General features: G+C 44.3%; 1 protein-coding gene across 49 annotated transcripts in view; it reads left to right on the top strand.

The window, feature by feature from the left end:
- The window catches only part of SORBS1 (sorbin and SH3 domain containing 1), a 218,733-nt gene that overhangs the window by 51,205 nt on the left and 149,781 nt on the right, over positions 1-17,747 (top strand). Inside the window, exon 1 of one of the 49 annotated variants that reach the window (XM_087862854.1) lies at positions 9,091-9,294. The exons of 47 other annotated variants lie outside the window; for them this stretch is intronic. The gene's annotated coding sequence lies outside the window, so the exon portion shown is untranslated. Of the gene's footprint in view, positions 1-9,090; positions 9,295-17,747 lie in introns of those variants that run through there. One more of the 49 variants, XM_087862860.1, reaches the window with a different exon arrangement.

Below are 17,747 nucleotides of genomic sequence, written 5' to 3' on the forward strand. Positions count from 1 at the left end.
GTGTGGCATGCCAGAGTCAGCGTGCAGTTTGTGTTTCTCCCCTCTGAACAAACTCCAGATCCTTCTCCTGCACTAAAAATAAAGAAATAGGTCCGAGTTCTCAGATTCAGTGCTTCATCACTTTGTACACTGCTTGCAAAAGAATACAAGGCAGTTCGGACGTCGTGGGGAGGAATGCAGCGATTCATTCAGATTGTATTTTTTCCCTAGAGAGGAAATTTGCCCTAAGAGAAAGGACAAGGTTGAGTTTCTTGGCTATGTTTTACTGACAGAACTCTTATTGGAGAAGAATATTTAAGTTTTTGTTCTCCAAGAAATTGCTCTCTTGAAATGGTTTGACATGGAGATGGCTTAGCGCACAGGGTTTTAAAGCAAGGGAAGGAGCAGTGCCTAGTTTAGGTAAAGAGAGTTCTTTCTTCTGCTTGCGTGCCTCTAGGGGTCCAGTTAATGTGTGCGCTCTGCCCATCCCACGCATTCACATCCAGTAAGAGGACTTCTTGCAGTGCCCGAAGGCCCTGGAGGAAACAGGGTATTGGACCGTGCAGGTCTGTGCGTGAAGTGCTGGCCCCTTTCTGGGCTCTGAGGAGAGCAGGAGAAATGCTTCTGGAGAAGAGGCCCAGGTGTTGGCCTGACATTCAGAAAGTTCCGGCGGTCACTGGTGCTTTTGGGAACCAGGCAAGGGCAGAAAGAGGACCTGCCCTGGTTCCTCTCATGTTGCTGGTGGGAGTGCTCAGCGGCCCAGTTTTTGTTTTTGTTTTAGCCCAACTCCCAAGCTATTGGGCACCTTGAAATGATCTATCTATATGTTTTGATCCTCTTAAGGGGCATTATGTGAGGGCAGGTAGTGTCAGCTGCCTTCTGGTGTTCGCAGCAATGTCCTGGCAGATGGTCATTTCCTACATAGCTTTAAAAGATGTCAGGAGAGCAGCTCTCTGCAGGGGAAAGGCCCTTCTTGGTTCCTGGCCTGTCCGTGGGCCACACCTGCCGTGTTCAGGCTGGCCCAGCCCACTGTGGTCAGGGAAATCTCGATGTGGCTCTGATGATGTTGGTCACAATTCTTGGCCGTGTGTTTCTCAGAGGGACTCCTAGACCGTAGGCATCAGAATGCTCCATGGTTCTTGTAAGTAATGCATATACCAAGTGGACAGAGTTGGGGTCTCTGGGGGATGGGGCCTTCCAGGTGATTCCTTTGCATCCTCTGGGTGGAGAACCACTGTGCCATCTGCAGCCATTGTGTAGAAGTGGGCATTGTGGTTGATAAATTTGATGCCTGGGGATCCTGGGTTCAGATTTTAGGGCCTTAAGGAAGTTGGAGAACGGAGGGAAGTATGTAGGTGTTGAGTACCAGCTGTTGGAAGACGGCATGCCTTTTTTATTTACACTCAGCCCAGTGTGCTGGATGTTATGGTGCCGGGTGCAGGGGAGGAGAGAGCGTCAGATTAGTAACTTGCTTAGGATGGTGCAGGTGAGTCCTCATTTTTTTCCATTATGGCTGGGATCCCCATGCGTCTCCTTGAGCATGGCTGTTAAATAGAAGAAGTACGATATGAGCCATGCTTATTAAGATTTTCTAGTGGCCACATTGAAAATGTAAAAAGAAGCAAGTGAAATTAATTTTAACTACAGATTTTCTTTAACCTAATGTATCTAAAATATTTCAGTTTTTAATCAGTGTAAAAAATGTCAGTGAGCTATTTTACATTCCTTATTTTCATACCAAGTCTTCAAAATCCAATGTGTATGTCGCCTTCACAGAACATCGCAAGTCCCGCTAGCCACATTTCAAGGGCTCAGTGGCCATGTGTGGCAGGTGACTCCCTCAGGACAGCATGGCTCTAGCAGCTCTGCCCTGGAGAGGTGTGCTCTGCCCTGCTGCCTGGGATAGCCAGGGGTTTCTAAATCAGTGGTTTACAAAGGCCATAGGATGAATCAATGCTGGGTAGTCTACACAGTGTCACCTGAAGAGGGGGGTATTATAAATCCTCGGTCTAGGGTCCCAGGTGATACTTCTGTGTAATCTGATTGGAAACAACTGCACCGAGAGCAGTCACTGGGCCATTTCCCTGGGTTCTGTGGCTTTGCCCCCCCCCCGCCCCCCCCTTCAGGGACACTTGCATTCCAAGCACGTTCTCTGGGGGTGGGGTGGTGGTGTGATGGGAAAGGTGGGGGAATGTATGCCCTGAGGGCCCTTTTCCTCCCTTACTAAATAGACTTCAGTTGCAATGGAAAAAAAGGACTGCTTATTTATCTGGATGTGATCATGCATAAGGGGTGGGACCTTCCCTCTGTGGCTGAGAGCAGGATTCTGTGTTCTCAGGAAAGGTAAGATGAAAAGAATAAAAATATTTAGGGGAGAATGGGATACTGTGTATACTTAAGCTGTGTTCTTTTCCAGTGGTTTGGTTTTAAAATTTATTTGCTGACTTAGTGGAAGAAATCTGGCCCTAAAGAGTTATAGACCTGGGGTCCAGACCTCAAATGCCTCTGAGGTCCGGCAGGTGACAGGCGATGAAGGGCGGGAGATTCCAACTCCAATCTTAGCATTGTTCTTCACTTCCACAATGATACTGTGGTCACCCTTTTTTCTGGAAATACAGGGCCCTCTTGGTCTGTCATTTTCTTATTGAGAGAGAAATATTTCTCTAAGGGAACAAGTAGTGCAAGCATCATGGTGAGTGGCCGGGACACTCACTCGGTGTTTAGGGAGACGGATCTGAGCGCCATGGTCGTCCAAGGGGGCATAGCTATGACCCAGCTCCATGCAACTGTTGTCCTTGAGGCCCCACATTACCATATCTTGTTATTTTAAGGAGAAGCCACACATCTAGAATATTTAAAAGGTAATAGCTTGGCTTTCTTTTTTTTTCTTTTTTTTTAGAAATACAGTTGAGGGACGCCTGGGTGGCTCAGTTAAGTGTGTGCCTTTAGCTCAGTTCATGATCCCAGGATCCTGGGCTCTAGCCCCGCACTGGGCTCCCTGCTCGGTGGAGAGCCTGCTTCTCCCTCTGCCTGCTGCTCCCCCTGCTTGTGCTCTCTTTCTCTGACAAATAAATAAATAAAATCTTAAAAAAAAAAAAAAAAAGAAATACAGTTGAATCTTGAACAACACAGATTTTAACTACATGGGTTCACTTAACCCAGATTATTTACAGTACTATAAATGTATTTTTAATTCCTTAATGATTTTCTTAACATTTTCTTTTCTCTAGGTTTATTGTAAGACTATAGTATATAATAGATATAACAAAATATGTCCTGATTGGTTATGTTATCAGTAAGGCTTCTGGTCAACAAGAGGCTATTAGTAGTTAAGTTTTGGGGGAGTCAAAAGTTATACATGGATTTTTAACTGAGCGGGAGGTTGGTGCCCCTAACTCCTGTGTTATTCCAGGGTCAACTGTAGTTACAGATTCACAGGAAGTTGTTAAAAAAAAAAAGTCCAGGGGTTCCTGTATGTCCTTCTTACATAGTTATAGTACAGTATCAAAACCAGGCAATGGATACTGTTGCAATCTGTAGCCCTTACATGGATTTCACTAGTTCAGTTTATGCACTCATCTCTGTGTGCACATGCATGTGTATGTTATGTGCAGTTTTGTCAAGCGCAGATTTGTGTAACCACCTCTACAGACAGTCTTTGGCTTTTCAGTTCTGCAGATATATCAGAAACTCTGTTTCTGAAGTACATGCCATAGGTCTGGTGTGGCCTTGCTGAGCCTCCAGTTTTCAACCTCTGTTCTAGTCTCACCCCCCTCTTTTTTTTTAATTTACGTAAAATTCGCGTAACAGAATTCACTACTTTAACCCTTTTAAAGTACTTAATTCAGTGTTTTTTAGTATATTCACAGTGTTGTACAGCTATTACCACTACCTAATCCAGAACATTTTCATCACTGCCAAGGAAACCTGTACCCATTAGCATGCGCTCCGCCCCTCCTTCCTCTTAGTCCCTGGCAACCACGCATCTACCTTCTGCCTCCATGGACTTGTCTCTTCTGGACATTTCATACAAGTGGAACCCTAGTACTCTCTGTCCTAGTTGTCTGTGTCTGACCAGCCCTCTCATTTTACAGAGAATGAGATGTGGAGCCAGAGGAGAGGGATGTACCCACTAGTATACTGCTAGTGAGTGGCCAAGACTGGACTTGAACCCAGAACCAATACTCTTAGTACTATACCTTTCTGCCTCTCACCGTGCAGCTGTTTGTTTTTATAATATGATAAAACTACTTGGTTTTAGTAAACGTGCTAACAAGAGAATGTCTTCTGTTACTTGTGCTGAGTGTTAGGGGTCTTCAGGGAGTTAACCGTGGAAATGAAAACTGTCAAAGAGAAAATTAGATAATTCAGTTGAGTATGGTTTTACTGGGTACCTATTGTCTACCAGGCTCAGGGCAATAGGGATGAATTAGATGGGACCCTAACCATCAAGGAACAGTCCACTGGGGGAAACAAATGAAGGAATTTCAGGATATTAGGGTAAATATCATGACTGTGTGGTAGAGGGGAAGGGCACCAGGCCCAAAGCTCTGGGGACTTTGAGAGATGAGAGGAAGCTAGCAGGTACTGAGGCAGCAGGAGAGGCCTGAGCAAAGGTTTCAACTTTAGGAATGGTAGGTGCACACACCTGAGCTGTGAGCTGATTAGCGGTGATGGGGGTGGAAATGGGTATTGGCGATACAGCTGGAAGAGTGAGCTTGGGTCAGAGTCCTGCAGGTCAGCTACCCCTGTGGATGTCTGAATTTTGCAAGCTCATAATGGCTGAATGGAAGCAGAGTAGGAGAAGCCAGACTTGGGAATTGAGTCTCCAGGGGGAACACCCAAGCCTGAGCAGTTGGGGCAGGGAGTGGCATATGCAGTGGTAGAACCAGTACCTAAGTATCAACAAGACTGAGAAGAATCAAGGCAAGGGAAACCAGACCATTCCAGAAAGCCATGCCATGATGAAGTTATGCCATAGGACATGTTTGGAGGGCTCTTAGCCCTGTTGCCAATGACCTGCCTCCACCTCCTCACTCACCCACTTAGCAGTTTATCGAGCACTTGCTTTGTGCTGGGAACTATTGTGGTGCTGGGTTTGCAGCAAGGAACAAGTCAGGCAAGGTTGCTGCTACCTGGAGGGAAGCATGGATAAGTAAGGTAATTACAGACTGTGATAGTCCTGAGAAAGTAGCTTTTGCTGGTGGGACTAAGGTGAGGCAGTCAGGGCTGGCCTGATTCAAGAGGTGATACTGGATCTGAGTTCCCCATGAGAATACCGCAGCCATGGCAAGAGACAGGGGAAGAGCTTCATAGGCAGAGAGGACAGCAAATGCAAAGACCCTAGAGGGAAGGAGCCTCTGGCCATCTGCAGGGGAGTACTCTGGGCTGTGTCAGGACTTTCTTGGGAGGGTGTCCCCAAATCAGAACAGGTATTTTGTGGAGATATCCTGTCTCAGGAGTGGAGGGGGAGCTGGGAGGGAATCTTTGTGAGGAAGAAAACCATATCCCAGTGGAAGAAAGTATGAAGTCACTTATACTTAAATGATTCATTTAAAGTAGGCGTGCTTTTTTTTTTTAAGGGGAGCTAAAAATTATTTTGCTATTTTTCAACTAATTTTATTCTATTTTGTGAGCTTTGTGTCGTTCACAGAACTTGGAAACCTTCATTCTGCTTCCTACTGAATCTGAAGTAGGTGGAAGGGCTTTAAAAAGTTCCTCCAAACCCACTTTCCTCTGCCAATGGGTGTAGAGGGAGGACAGCTGGGCAAGGGAACCAGAGGCGAGACCTGGTCGAGCTACCTTGGTATTGAGCATCTGGGCATGGTCCCAGTGGGATTTGTTCTGGGAAATAGGGAAGTACTTTCTGGGCCAAAAAGTTCATTTTGCGTACATTAGAAAATCATGTTAAATAAAATGTACATACTGCACAAAAGAAACATAATTATTTTGATTTGATTCCTTCCCAAGTTGGTCAGCGTCAAGGCCAGTTGGGGATTTTCTCCAATTCTAGACTAGCTTTCTGAGTGGAGTTCTTCTGAGTCCCCTAAATTGGTGGGCTAGTTAGCGGGTGCCTAGATTTCAGAGGCTAGTGGCAGGCATAAGTAGTTGGGGGATGGGTTGGCTTGATCATCCTTCAGCTGGGAGATAAGAAATTTGAGGTATATCTTGAGGGAACCTGGAGGGTTTGAAGGCATTATATTGGCCTACAGTGATTAGCTAGGCAAACAAGCAAAAGACTCCTTAAAAGGTAAACAACAAAAGAGGTAAGCACGAGTCAGTACTTCGTGCTGTAAAGGAGAGGTACACAGTGCTCTGAGGACCTGTAACCCTAGAGGCTCCCATTGGACTGGACCTGTTCAGATGGTCTAGATTGGTAGAAATGAAGGTGGCTAATGTGACTTTCACAACATCTAGCATTGTTCCCTATTCTTGGGGTAGGGTAGAAAGGAGGACATAAATGAGAAAGGTAGTGTTTCCAGGTGTTTGGCCATTGATTTCTTTTGGAGGGATAGGTCAAAGAAATGTCTTGTTTTAGGCAAGGAAATAATGGTACTGCAGGAAAGAATGGATTGCCTAAAAACTGATGACCCCCAGAAGGGGCAGATTAGTATCTTGAGCTTTTCCTAGACTTCCTGTCCCACCTACACTCTTCCAGATTTGCATTGTGGCTCAAGTGGAGGACCCTTAGGACGGGGATGCGTAAGAGTGTCCTCCTTCTGGTGAAGGATACTATGGACTGCTGCTGGGCCTTGCAATCAGGAATGCTAACGTTGGTCAGCTTTGGGTTTCTCTGGTGCTGGGCTGTCTGAAGGTCACCTGGTAGCCTCTGGTGATGTCAGGAAAGAGATCTTTTTAGGTTGGCCTATTCATGTAACCAGCTTACTCCCGTCTATCATCTTTGTGGCACACAGCATTTACTTTGCCATGCTTGGCTTGAGATTGCTCAGGCCGTCAGTTAACCACAAAGTGGAAATCTGGAAAGAGAAGTGCTCAGCTGGTGCGGCAGGTTTCTCGGCATTGCACTCATCTTCAGTGTCTTGCGCTTTGGCAGGCAGTAAGAACTTGAGGCAGAGGACTTTGTTCCTTCGAGCTGTTCCTTGAAGGCCACCTTGGTGACTGGATGCTCCCAGTCCCTTTGCCCCACAGGGGGAGCCTGCATAGGTATGAGGCCTCTGACAAGTCCAGTCTTTTATCTGGATGCAGTGGTACTGAGTCACAGTATCCAGGGACTGAGGCAGAGGGGTCCGCCTTCACTGGCTGTTGGCATTCTAGGTTTATGTATTTAGAATAAAACGAGTTAAGTGATGGTTCTCATAATGTGATGTAGGGAGTGGGCAAACACACTAAGAATGTGCAACTCCCCCAAAGCCTGGACCCTTGCATCCCGCCTAGAGGATGCTGAATTGTTCTGCATCTTGAGAAGATTGTTCTGGAGCTCCTGAAGCCTCTGAGTGAAAGATACTTTTTTCCAAATGGGAGTCTGGATGTCAGGATCACCTGACCAATGCCTGGGCCTCCCAATCAGAGATTCTGATTTAATGAGTCAGGGGCCCAGGAATTTTTTTTTTTTTTCTTGGTGATTCTGTCAGCCAGATTTGGGAACCTGCCTACCAGTGACAGATCCAGGGGAGCTCTTCCCACCCTTGAGGTGAATTTTGCCTCCATGTTTGCTCATCTTGGCCTTGAACCCTGAGCAACCCTAACAATGCCCATGTATTTGGTCTTCACTCCTCTTTGTGTCCCTTTCCAAAATGTGTCTTTTAGGGTGCTGTCCCCTGGCTTTGCTTCAGTCTAGATTGGGGCTGGTGGCTCATCCCGATCCCATCCATGAAGAACGGGAGAACTCCACCTGGGGATTTCAATGGGCAGGTACTCTGGGACATTTTCTCACAAAACTTGCAGCTTGAGGCTTGACTGCATAGTAGATTCTGGCCACAGAAATCCAGGCCCTGAGGTAGGTATAGGATGGGCTCGTGACTGGCACAGGACAGAAAAAACTATCAGCTGTCTTCTCAGAGACACGACGGAAGTACTAAAAATACTAGAAAGGTCAGTATTTCTACCACCATGTTCCTTGGGCCCGGCAGACTCTGGGATCCACACTCTTGAGAATGTCACATTAGGAAGTGAACCCTTAGGGAACCTGATGAAATTTACCTTCATTTGTTAAAGAATAGAAGAGTATGGCAAGCCTTTCAGTAGAGTGGTTTGGATACTTCAAATACTTCAACTCTATCTCTGTGACTTTAGTATTAGCTTTGAAAGACCCATACGTACACACGTGTGTATATAAAATATTTTTTGTTTTATGATATAAGACTTCCATGCAGTGGGGCATAGTGAAGAGTCCTGGATTGGCAGTCAAGAAACCTAGGTTCTAGAATTAGCTCTGCTTCTAACTGTGGGAGTAGGTAAGTCAGTTTCCCGCTTACACTTTTATAACATGGAAGTATTGTACTTGTTTAGGGATTTCACCTGCCTGCCAGGGGGGGGGTACTAAGTTTCTGATGTGCTAAACCATTTTTTGTTTTCTCTTGGAACTTTGCCCCTCTTCCTTTTATGTTCCCACTTTTGTTAAGTAGAGGGAATTATTTCTGTATCTCTCTCTCTCTCTCTCTCTCTCACACACACACACACACACAACCAAAAAATCCAATAATACAAGGGCAATGGTAACCACAGCTCTCTCTGTGGTGAGACGTTAGGGCGTGGTAGGGACTGTGGCATTTTGGAGTAGCCAAGCTTGCTTATGAAGGGCAGCTGCTACTTAGCACAGCTGATCATTTTTAGACATATGTGTGGGCCATGTTGACTGATTTTTTTGTTGTTTTAAGAGAACTCAGAAGTCTGGGTTTTTATGTGACCTCTCTGATTTTTAGGTTTTGGCTCAAATTTTCTAAACCTGTCCTACAGATCGATTGTAATGCTGCTATAGGCTAGATGTAACCCACTGGGCTTTCAGTTTGTGATCCCTGTTATAGATGATCTCTAAAGCTTCTTTCTGCCCAAGGTCCGTTGATTCTAATAGGGACCATTTCAGCTGGTGAACTAAAGATTCTTGTTCTAGTTGGGGAAATCAGGGTGAGAAGGGAGTGGGGCTGGAAGAGGATGATGGGGGCTTAAGCCTAAATAGGATGCCTGCCGATTGGTGTTTTGGCTGGCCTCCTAGGGGAGAGGCCACAGAGTGCCTTATTCACACCACATGCTTTGTATCTTTGTCATTGCGGGAGCTGGCATTTGTTGGAAGAGTTTGTGAAACCTTTTCTCTGCCCAGAGCTCAGGACCAATGCGTCCCACCACCTTAAACCACTGGTAAATATGTGCTTTGTTTTGTTTCTTTTTCTTCACCTTTTCTCTCTCTTTGCTTCCTTCCTTCTTTCTTCTTTCTTCTTCTTTCTTTTCTTTCTTTCTTTTGAGTGCAAGCATGGGCAGGAACAGGGGAGGGACAGAAGGAGAGAGAATCCTAAGCAGACTCCATGCCTTGTGTGGAGCCCAACATGGGGCTCGATCCCACCACCCTGAGATCATGACCCGAGCAGAAATCAAGAGTTGGATGTTTAACTGACTGAGCCTCTGTTTTGTTTCTTTTGCTGTAACAAAAGGAAATATTTTTGGTGGACTGTAGAATGTGATTTTCAGAGAACCACACTGTCCTTACTGTTACGGCAGGAAGAACACTGGGCTGGGACAAGGCATATCTGGGTTCTGATACCCCCTTGGTTCTGCCGCTTTTACTGCAGGATATCAGGTGAACTGTTTGACCTCTTTGGGCCCTGGACAGAGAAATGAATCCTGTCCAGCTAAAAGAGATTATATATCTGAGAACGCTTCATACAGAATGAAGTGCTGGACAAATATAAAGTAACCCTATTTAGCTTTGAGATGTAGAGCTGGGTAGTTCTAAGCTAGCAAATTAAAATGTGAATACATATATTGGAAACACAGATTTTAAATACCTATTTTCTGAGTCTTCCAGAATGGTCCTTCAAGACCTTTGCATTTGCTTTTTCTTCCCCTTCCTACCACTGCCCTTTTCTTGAAAGATCTAATTAACTACATTTCCTAATTACCTTCATTTTTATTTGAGATCAGATAATTTCAGTTAACAAATGTTCTTCTTTTTTCTAAAAGAAACTTAATTGATCATCACAGCAGGTAAGCGTCTTGCTTCTGTGGCAGTGGAAAGAGCCAAAGATCTGCCCTTTACACCAGCATTTTGGTGCTGAGCTGAGGATGCTCAGGGGTGCGCCGGCTAGTTGATGTTGAAGGCTTCACGTGAGCTATTTGAGGGGAAAACCGATCATGAGCCAAGGAGGCAGTAGGACCTGTGTGTCTGGATTCCCACCACGCTTTGTTGAGAAAAGCTGGTTTGTTTGCTGACTGGCTGGCCAGCTGCCACAATGTGGACCAGGTGCTTGTATGACCCAGTGAGACAAGTCCCCGTGGCATGGCCACGTGGGGAGTTGGTTGAGTGCTGGGGATTGGTGCAGGAAGGACAGGCAGTTAGGAGAGGCAGGCCCAGGGTTAGAGACCCAACTCAGGCATGGAAGGCTGACCAGATTGCTGTGTCTAAAGGGACACAGTGGGTCCCACAACCAGAGTCCCATTTGGTGGGCAAGAAGAACTCCATGGTGGGGGTTCTCAGAGAAGCAGGTGGTCTCAGGTGGGTGGGACACTACCCATTCAACAAATGTGCGTTAATGCCTGCTGTGTGCCAAGGTGCTGCTCTGGGCATGGGAGATTCAGGGGTCTAAAGGAAGGCTGTGTCCATATTTCTAGAGCTCAGATTCAAGTAGGGTGGCAAACAATGGGAGCTCCATGAGGGCAAAGATACTGCTTATCTTGTCACTGGATATCCCCAACCCCTAGAAGAGCACTTCGCATGCAAACATGATGGGTGCTCACTAACAATTATTTTTTTTGAACAAAGTAAATTACTAAATAATAATTTCAGGTAGTAACAAGTGCCATGGGAGGGGAAAAAAACAAAATGAGGGGCTGGAGGGACTGTTTTTGAAAGAGTGGCCTGAGAAGACTTCTGTGCATGGGGGAGAGAGAGGGAGAAATTCTGTGCAGAGATCTGAATGGAGTGGAGGAATCTGGGGGGGAGTGTGTAGGCAGAGGGAGCAGCAAGCAGAAAGAAAAGCCTTTGACGTCAGCTGAGCTTGGCGTGATAGAGGAACAGGAGGGCAGCCAGTTTGGCTGGCCTTGAGCTGGGAGGTAGGTATGGGGAGAGTGATATGAAATGAGATGAGTGGCAGGTGGGAGCCAGATCTTGTAGGCCCTGATAAGGAGAGTGTGATTGGACACCACTGGAGAGTTTGAGCGGAACAGTAATCATCTTTATGCTTTATAGTTATTTCTCTGGGTCCTGAGTGGAGAATAGACTTTGGGGGGCAAGAGTAGAATCAGTGTAACCTGAAGGGGTCCAAGCAGGAGATACGGGTATGACTTGGATTAGGATGGGGATTATAGAATGATGTAAACTGGTCAAACTCAGGATGTATTTTGAAGGTCATGCCTACTGGATTAGGTGTGGGGTATGAGCAGAAAGAGTCAAGGATGAGCCTAGTGTTTTTGGCTGGGTGAGTGATGTTCCTGTTTACTGAGATGAGGAACAAAGAGGAGCGTGTGGTGGGGGACCCTGAGGGTTCAGTTTGGACATGTTAAATTTGAGGTGCCCGTTTGGTATTCTGGAGATCTAGAGTTGGCTGGGTTTGGAGATGGTATCTTTGAGAGTCATCAGCGTAGATGGTATTTAAAAGCTGTAAGACTGAGATTACTTAGGTAGAGAAAGGAGGGCTAGGTCGAATTTGGACAGAGAAAGAGGCAAAGGGTAGATTTTCTGTATAAAATCCCTAAGAAGTGAATGAAGACACACCATAATGAATACGGTTTGGTTTCATGTAATAAGAATATAAATTATTCAAATGAGATGATATAAAATAGTAAGGCCTCACCTTATATAAAAAACTCAAAATACCCAAATTAAGAGAATTAGTTTTAGAGTTGCATAATTTTAAATCAGGTCAGCTGAGTGAATTATAAACTGCATTTATGCAATTGGCACATGGCTGTGCCTTTGGCTGGCAAGCAGAAGGTTCCAGCATCTTTTGCCATTAATAGCCTGTAAACTACACTGTTCTTTATCTGTACTAGAACTTCTGCAAGCCATTTCGATGACTAAGTTTAATTCACGGTTAATATATTTCGGGTTTTTCATCCTGTAATCATACCATCCAAAAGTTCATTATTTTATTTTATTTTATTTTTTTAGAGGAGGAGAGAGAGAGAGGGACAGAATCTTAAGCAGGTTCCACACTTAAGCAGACTCCACACCCAGTGTGGAGCCTAAATGGGGCTAGATCTCAAAACCTTGAGATCATGACCTGAGCTGAAATCAAGAGTCACACACTTTACTGGCTGAGTCACCCAGGTGCCCCAAAAGTTCATTAAATGAAGGCTCACTAAAGTGAAAAACAGTGCATGAAAGTCTTTAGTTGTACAATCAAAGTTAGATGTGATCACATTCTATGAAAAGGCCAAATGCCTTTTTTTGGTTTGTAGAACCACAATGTAGGAAATATTTAGAACATCTCTGAAATATCAAGGATAAATGTTATAAGATAAAAAGCAGCAAAAATATACCATGATGGTTGTAGGAGAGAGATGTATTTCAGGTAGCACCCATATCCTTCAACTGCCATTGACTGATGGGAGGAAATCCATTCTGAATCCTACACAGTTTTATCTGTTTGTGGGCTTTGGGCACAAAATCCAGCCACTCGATGTTGTTTTTGTCCGTTTTTAAGAGAAATTGCCCCATTGAGCTTCCTGCACATTCTCATTGGGTTCCTTAGTTTTTCCATTTTCACGCTTCCTGGTGAGTTTCTTTAGTCTTGTTATCTCTAGGCCCCATAGACATTTTTGCTGCCTTCTTCAAGTTGCCACTCCAGGTTGGCCGGCCACTTCCCTGTCCCCCTGGACTTCATCTCTGACTGCCCTGGTGAGCCTCTCGGCTTAGCCCTCCCGAGAAACTTTTCAGATCTTTTAGGAAGCCCTTCTTCGAGGACACTGACTTCTTCCCCAGGCCTGGTCTTTTCATGCTTTTTATGCACATGACAAAAGAATAGGAAACCCGTGCAGCTGTTGAGGGCAGTGTGATAAGCAACCTTCTAGAATGTGCTGTTTCAAATCGCTTGGGCAATGAGCAGCCCTAACTTGCATTTTCATGTATTTCCAAGCCCTTGTATTTTACTGAAAATATTCTTAATGGGACTTCTGGAGCATCTAATAAACATTGATCATGCAGCATTCTCTATCCATAACCAATGGCTTATGGCAAAATGAAGGTTTCAGTGGAATGGAATTTGTGATGATTGACACCAACCCAGGTTTTAATTTTGTCTTTTGAAACTTAAATATGATTAAAAAGAACAAAATTTACTGACAATCATGGGAGGAGAACCTCCCTGATTCCTTCTTAGTAAGTGCTTTTAGAAATTAAAAAAAAAAAAGAAAAAAAAAAAGGCTGGTACCTTCTCATGTCCCCGGGGACTGAGTGGTCAGACATTAAAAAATGGTGGTATCCTCCTTGGGTTGAAAAGCAGAACAGCGCCTCAGTGCTTGTATGCATGCAGATTATGTCAGGAGGAGATTCTAGAGAGGAGTAGCCTTTTGGGGAGGGCAATAGTATAGGAAGGATGCTTACTTTTCATTCTGTACCCTTTTATTCTTAAAAAAAAAAAAAAGTGACTCCAAAGTGCAGTCACTTGTGCTAAGGCCACTGTCTGCAAACCAAGACTTAATACCTAGCCTAACTACGTAACCTTTAACAGTCAATCTGGAATTACCTGGTCAGCACTAGTGAGGAGGGAATCTGCCTGATAGACCCGTGTTTTCCCCCAAAGGAAGGTGACCTTGCGTGAAACAATCCACTCTTTGCTAGAATAACTTCTTTGCCCCACCTCCTTCTGCCTATACAAATCTTCCATCTTGTATAGTTCCTCAGAGCTCCTTTCTGCTAGATGGGAGGCTGCCCGATTCATGACTCAATGGATAAAACCAATAAGATCTTTGAATGCACTCTGTTGTTTTGTTTTTTAACAACTTCTAAATTTTTTTGGTATCATGTTCATGATAAGTATCCCTTTTAGCCTTTAATACATGATCTAGAAATAGAAAGCTTGAAGTTCCTTCGTTGGTTTTCTAAGTGCTCTTGCTCGATGTGTATTTTGATCGAAGACATTGCCTGTCAAGTGCCCATTGCCTTTATTTGTTCTGAGGCTCTGTGTTCATCAGCAGGTTGGGACTAGGCTTTAACTTGAATTTCAAATTTTTGCACATATTTTGCGTATATCAGTCAGGCCATTGCTTTCTTTCGTCCTTCCTTCTGTTCTTTCAGAAAGGATTTAAGGCTGTTTCTGGCTGTTTTATTACGCAGCTTTAGACAAAATGTGAATTTGAAATGAGGTGGGCTAGCCGTGAGTTGAACCACAAATTATTGCTGTTTTAGCCGGACATCTCTTTGCTGCCCTTTGAAGCAAAGTATTGTTGCATTGCGGAATAAGACATGGACTTTGGAACCCAATTGACAGTTTCTAACCCCAGAGCTCAGTCCAATTTAAAAGGAACCCAAACTCATTTTCCTTGAGAATCTCAGCTGCTGGAGGGAAATGCTCCATGTGGAATTTGCCTGAGTTGTCACCTTTCCTTAAGGCTGGAATTCAGGGTCTAACGCTGACGCTGCAGGGTCCTACGCTGCTGTTGGGTGTGTGTGCTGTTGGAGGCAGCCTCCGCGGGGGTCGCTGTCCAAAAGTGTCTCCCAGGGCTTGCTGTATTGGTTTGCGTCCCCACACCTTCCGGCCAAAGTTCTCCTGTTCTGCAAAGACATGCTATTCATTTCTGGCAGCAGCGACATTTTTGAGGTGTTGTTATTTCTCCAGGAGATTTACACATTTGATATTGTACTTTTCAAACAGGAAGTTTTATCACATTTGTCGGCCACGTGTAAAAACAAGATACTTTTCTCCTTTTCTATCCAGTGACTACAAATAGAGAGTGAGTAACCTCTTTTGCCTTTCTTTTTCCTCCCTGGTTTGGGGAAGTAAACATTAGATCGTACTTGTGGCCGTCACTAACCCGGGGAGCTCATCATCATCTCCCGTGATTACTGAATGTCATGGGAAGAAATCATTCTGCTCGTTCCACTGACTAATTTGGACAAGGCACCATCTGATACCTACCTCTCAGCGTGGTGCCCTCATCCTGCAGTCTCCTTATCAACGTGGAGGTGACTCACTCTGTTTTCCTCACTCGGAGAGATTTTCTCTGGTTTGCTGATTATGGCAGTGATTAAATAAAAAATGGTTCCTGCAGAGGTAAGCTAGAAAAAAATAACTGCTTGTGCTTGAACTTGCACAATTGAACTCTCACTATCATAATCAGTTAGGTATTGTTTCTTAGGCTTTTTGGGGAGAGGGGTCAGGAATCCCTCTAAGGTACATAGGCACATGCCCAGTCTGCGTATATAATATGTTCTCATTTTTAGGAGGTGACACCCCTCCACCCAGCTGTCATGCCTTCTTGCTTAGTCACACAAACCATTAGCCTACCCTTATAAAAGTGGCTCTGACTGAGGTTACCTGCTCTACATGGCATCTGTTAGAGAAAGAGTAGGGAGGATAGCTCTGTTCAAAGCAGCCTCACCTCAGTGAAATTTGCAGCTGCCACAATTGTCCCAACGTGGACTCAAAAGCTGTAAATACTCTCCTATTTTAATAAAAAAAAAAAGGAAAAAGGAACCTTTATCTTTTTTGCTTTCCGGCAACTAATTTCTTATTTTTTTCAAGTTCATTTCTTCCCTCTTTCTGCCTCCCTGTTCAAGAGGAAAGTTATTACAGAGGAATACAGGTTTTAAAGTATAGATCAACCTTCATTTTCTAACCAAGTTTGTGTTTCTAGATGTTGCATTTATTCCCTGAGGTAATTACATTTATGGCATCCTGTCTGTTGTGGCAGGTTGCAAACTAGCTGCCCACAAAACACCAGTTTTAAGTTTTTTGAGGGAAGTCGCCAGAATTTTAAAAGTCAGGAGATTCCACATAATTTGATTTCTAACTCCTCTTGATAATTAGAGTATGTTGCGGCATCAAGCCGTGTTCTTGCATGGGAGTGGCGTGGGCTAGAGTGAGGACCAGCAGTTGTCCTCTCAGGGGATGCGATTGGGGCATTCGGGTTCAAGTTTGCTGTAGTCCCCACACCACCCACTTGTCACTTGCTTGGCCCTCTGAGGCTTTTGGTTTTGTGACCCATGACTTAGAATGTCCCTTGAAAACCTTATCTTGAAAAATCAGGGGATCTTGAGGTTCAGCAAGACATCGTTTTGGTATCCTCCTTTATACATAATGTAAACTAAATTTAAAATGATAGGGAGAAAAATATTTGGAGCAGTGGAGTAGTGAAACAAATATTTTTTCCCTTAAAGAGATTTGTGCGTTTTTAAATGAGAGGAAGGAAAGAAAGCAATAATGTAATTTTTGGAGCATTCTTTACAAATACCAAGTCATTATATTAGTTTTGAAGCATATTATGTGCTCTGCATAATACGGTTTGCTCATAAAATTACCATGTTGGGAACATTTATACAAATCTAATTATATTTTCTCTTAAATATTTCCCTTTTTTTCTTCTTTCAGATAGAAGTGAACTACTGAACTTGAAGGACTGGAAACATTTTTTAGGGTTTTTTTTTTTTCCTTTTTTACACTAAGACCAAAACCTAAAACTGGATGACAGAAATCACCATTTTCATGAAACACAGTTGTTAGTTTTTGAGCCCTGGTACCTTCCAAAGTAACCAGTAGGTCATAGGAAAGGAACTTCACACAAACACGACCAAGCCAACACACCAACCTAAAACTTTAATAAGCATGTGAATTTAATCTAAACCATTCCCATTTTATGAGCTTTGTGATAGGCAGTTTGTTTCTTCTAATAATGCCTTTTTTCCTCTTTAAATTATTCTTGTAACCTTCTTGTACCATCTCTGTCCTTCAGATTTCTGGATTTAAAGTGTGGGCCCATCACCGAGGAGCCCGGGCTCCTCACCTGGGCCGCCTGCAGGCCTGACTTACCACCTGCTTTAGCACAACCTCGCCGCCCTGGGCTTCATTTGTTTCTCGCATTAAATGAGATTGTATCTGCATTCCCCTCAAAGGCTAACTGTCTAGAATTCTCTGTCATATGTCATATGTCACTCTTAGTTCTGGGCATGAGTTTTGGGAAACTCTGGTGTACCGGTCACGTATTGAGTTCTGTGGGGTCAGAAGAGCAGAGTTTCAGTGGAGAAGGTTCCTCGTGTCATCAGGAATTCCTCACACTTGCCTTGGAAGAGCTCACTGTCATGAGATTTGTACTCAGCAAGCTCATGGCGCAGTCCTGCCCTCACCACACTGGGAGAGAACTGGGTAGCTCTGCTTAGTGGATGGGGCAGAGGTGAAGTACGAAGAAAGATTTTCATCTTCTTGGCATTCTGTAGAATATTTCCAATGATTGGTGCTCCCAGGTCTGTAAGTGGACTTCTCTTCACTGGCCGGACTGTCTTAACACTTGAATTGTATAATCCGGGGTCACATGTCTTCGTGGCAGGTCCGATACCAGTTACATACCATCTCTTGGCCACTGTGTGGCAAAACTGTTGCTCAGAACAAAAAATAAATGGCAGACAGAGAGGCTTTCCGAGAGTAAACAATCCATGTTCTAGA

The sequence above is a fragment of the Ursus americanus genome, chromosome 6, assembly GCF_024610735.1.
Source record: "Ursus americanus isolate L20-20 chromosome 6, mUrsAme1.1.p, whole genome shotgun sequence".
In the NCBI taxonomy this organism is placed as follows: Eukaryota; Metazoa; Chordata; class Mammalia; order Carnivora; family Ursidae; genus Ursus; species Ursus americanus.